General features: G+C 33.0%; 1 long non-coding RNA gene across 1 annotated transcript; it reads left to right on the top strand.

The window, feature by feature from the left end:
- Nucleotides 1-1,172: 1,172 nt before the first annotated feature.
- LOC125839670 (uncharacterized) lies at nt 1,173-2,577 on the top strand. Its single transcript, XR_007443696.1, has 2 exons — nt 1,173-1,631; nt 2,242-2,577. It is a non-coding gene; the product is annotated as an uncharacterized LOC125839670 (long non-coding RNA).
- Nucleotides 2,578-3,879: the final 1,302 nt, after the last annotated feature.

Below are 3,879 nucleotides of genomic sequence, written 5' to 3'. Positions count from 1 at the left end.
TTGAAAAATTATATTTCCTTATAATGTAATTAAGGGACCCCTCTAGAATAAAGTCTCTCAACTTAAAAATTATTATTTCATCATTACTACCAAGTCATCTAGTGTAACAATTATGGTAAACTATATTCCAATATCAATAATTCAAGATGTGCCTGCAAGTATTTGCTTCTTTTTTCTATTGACATATACTCCAAATGTAGTTTTATTCCAGAGTAACTCAAATAACAAGTAATAGTATTGTATATTTACTATTTGAGAATACTACAAGAGTAAATATCACTTAACTTTTTAAAATAAATAAATTACATTGCTAAATTTTACACCTTCACTTATCATTGTATTATTTAGGGAAAAGGGTCTGAAAAATACTCCAACTTTGGCCGAAATTGTTGTTACGATACCAAATTTATGGAGGACCTTTTACCCCCTGCACTATTTAATAGTGTATTTTAAAGGTATATATATGCCCACGTGGACACATTACTATTTAAAATGATGCAATATTTATGATGTCCATGTAGACACATATATACCTTTAAAATACACTATTAAATAGTACAGGAGGGTAAAAGGTCATTTCCAAAGTTTGGTATCGTAACAGCAATTTCGACCAAAGTTGAAGTATTTTTCAGACCCTTTTCCCTATTATTTATATACTTGTAAAAATCATGATAGAAGTTTATTTTCTATGGATCCTTTTAATTGTTTTAAACTATTAATGTCTTTTTATAATTTTTGTGTTATTATACTATATATTACGACATAATAGATTAAATTTTAAAAATTCGTAAGGCTTACTCCCTGTGCTAAGTAAAACACCATGCCTCACATGCCCCTACCTTTTAAAACATTGATACTAACAAATCAGAATTTTATCTCCTCTCATACTACTCTCTAAAAATCACAACAATGTTCTGAAATTTGAATTTTCATTGGCCGTAGCCGCTACTCTTAGGGTGCACACAAGGTAAACCCTCCACTCTTATGCAATAGCTCGCAAACCACACAGGAGAAGTAACCCGCACTAGACAAGCCCGCGGCTCCTATGAATTTTAATTGGCAATGTAAAATCTTGGATGAATTGTGTCACAAAATCCATGCAACAACACAGTGAAAGTTTAAATTCCCCAAGGACAAAGATTACTCTATCAAAGCCCGTCTTTTTTTATTTCCCAAATTCTGCAATTTTCTAACAAATAAGTAACTTGAAGAATAAGGGATATCAATTTAGGGAAAGAAATGAGATAATAAAGAAGAGGGGTCATAGAAAGTGTAAAAAGTACAAGTGATTGGTAGAGTGGCAACTTCTTCTACAAGGAGAGAGGTATGATAGAGACATAACACCAAGTGAAAAAATTGTGAAAGTAATAAAATGTAATGAAATGAATGCATGATTTGTCTACAAGGCATATAGCAAATGTTTACAAGGATAGTGACCCTAACTTCACCCTTTGTCTAAGCAAACTAAGAACCCTTTTCTCTTAGTGTGTGTCTCTTATTTCTCACCCCCCCATTCGTTTTTACCTACCATGAACTTCACCTATTCCCTCTTTTCATCATGGGATGGCTTCAATCCCTCTTCTCTCCATTGAAGAAGCTTTGGTTTCGTCTTCACTCTGCTCCGAAGAAGAGTATGTCTTCTATTACTTCTAGTTATAATGTCTTCACTTCTATGTAGTAATTTTTCTTTTGTCAAAGAATTTGTATGTATAGTAAGATAACTAGTTCTCATTAGCACAGACGGATCCAGAATCTAGACGTTGTGAGTTTTGGGATATGTTACCTCCATTCTTGGTGTTTGCATGTATATAAGGTTCAGAAACATTAAATTATGTCAACTTTAGGAACTCATTGTTGGATCAGCCACTGCTCCTTCAATGTCAAAAGCTCACATCTATAGAATCAACATTTCCTTCTTGAATCAATCTCAAGCCTATTTTGATAGCTGAAATTCAACTGTTCTTGAATTGGAATAGTTTAATTAGCCATAGCCCTTTAATTGCTTAGGGGAATCGGCCATTTCTATTCTTTTACTAACTAATTGTGTACCGTATTCCATTCACCCTACGGTTGAGAATTAATGATTAGTTGAATCCTTTTGCATCCCTATATGTTTTCTTTTACAAAACTCTAGTCTTGCTCAAGAAAATGTAAACTTCTATTTGTTTATTCTTCATCTATTGATCTACAAAAATGTAACTTTTTCGCTTGTACTAAACTTACTTATTCTTGATGTTTCAGGAAGAGGGATATATATACTCTACGAGGATGTTAAATCTTGCCCTTGTGAAGATGTTCAAGTGCTTTGGTCCATACTAGTGGAGTCTCATCCACATTCTTTGCCACCACGAAAATGAGGGCCTTTACATAAGCACACACACAGAGGGGAGATTTAATTTACAGTCACATGTACATATATATCGCACCACTTTTGTCCCAACATAGGTTTTCTTTGTTCAAGTTTTCAATCTTTTGTGAGTGAGGTCCATCTGAAAAGTTTTTAAGTTATTGAAACGTATGTCTTTCTCTTGATTTGAGTTGTACATTCTTCAAAATGTGGTAAATATTTATAAGTAACTTTTTATGGGGGTTGAGCTAGTGAATAGGGGATTGATAAGGAAGAAAAAGAAATCATACATAATGGAATTGCAATATTAAATGCTCATAAGAGAATCAAACGTATATATTCCAAGAGGATAGAAAAGTTATTTTAAAGTAAAGTCTCATTATCTTATTTTCAATTTGTTGCCCTGTCAGTTTCAACAGTTGATGAGTCGACATACTTACTAGTATTATTAAATAAAGTTGACTTAAGGGCTAAAGTAAGGATGTTATATTGAGATGTGATTGCCATTTCGACATACTTCTTGATACTTTTGACTTAACAATTATACTCTATTGACTAAGGACAAGTCTGCAACCACCAAACAGTTTTATCATTAAACAATAAACACATGGTAAACCACACCATTTATTATTTGATTCCAGAATTGATCTCCTTAAAAACAGGCAACTTATATTTACTTCTCCTTTACGTGTGAAACTTAAAAACAGGGCAACGTTACAAATTTTATGATCTTAGTAAATGTCTATGAAACATAATAGAGGATATCTTGCAGAAAATGAAACAAAGATACATCTGAATTCTAACCAGGGAGAGGATGCCCACATTGAAATGACATGCAAATGCACAATTCCATTCCGTGCAGACTCATTTAGGTTTCTTGAGTCCATTTATCTCATCGATACAAACTTTTTTTGTTGTTGTTGTTGAGGAAACGTTTCATCTCTAAAACTTTTCATCTGGCAAATTGATCAATGATAACCTACATAATACTAGAGCAAGTTCAGACACAGATTAACCACAATGAAGAATATAATAATCAGAAATGAAGACGAAAAATAATCAAATCAATGAAAAGCAGTTTCTTTTCATTTCGTAGTATGAAAGTAAGATAGTACAATGATCATAACTTTTTGATTAGTGAAAGGTATTTTACTGATGTGCAGCGAAGTGCTGTGAGGGTATACAGGGGGGATAGCCACATTACAAGAAAATAAGAAACAAGCTCAAAAAATCAATCATGGCTTTCGTTTGCAATTGCCAAGTTACACCATAAAAAACAAAAGAGAAATGCATCCATACTTGATGCTAATTACTTATTTCCTCCTGCTTTCAGATATTCTTGAGTTCCCTGCAAATGAATCACAACGACCATAACTTTGTCCCACTTAGTCAAACTTTACGGAAAAATCAAACTCATAGAAACACCAGCTTCAGTAGCCAATTGAATATTATTGTTAAGATAAAAACGGATGATATAACAACTAGCCTTAGGGTCACATCAGAATTGGATTTCACTTGGATGACCAACTTAC

This window comes from Solanum verrucosum, unplaced genomic scaffold, assembly GCF_900185275.1.
Source record: "Solanum verrucosum unplaced genomic scaffold, falcon-dt-bn FXZP01000306.1, whole genome shotgun sequence".
NCBI lineage: Eukaryota > Viridiplantae > Streptophyta > Magnoliopsida > Solanales > Solanaceae > Solanum > Solanum verrucosum.
The sequence above is the reverse complement of the archived record's forward strand: the minus strand, read 5'-3'. Positions and strand labels throughout refer to the sequence as shown.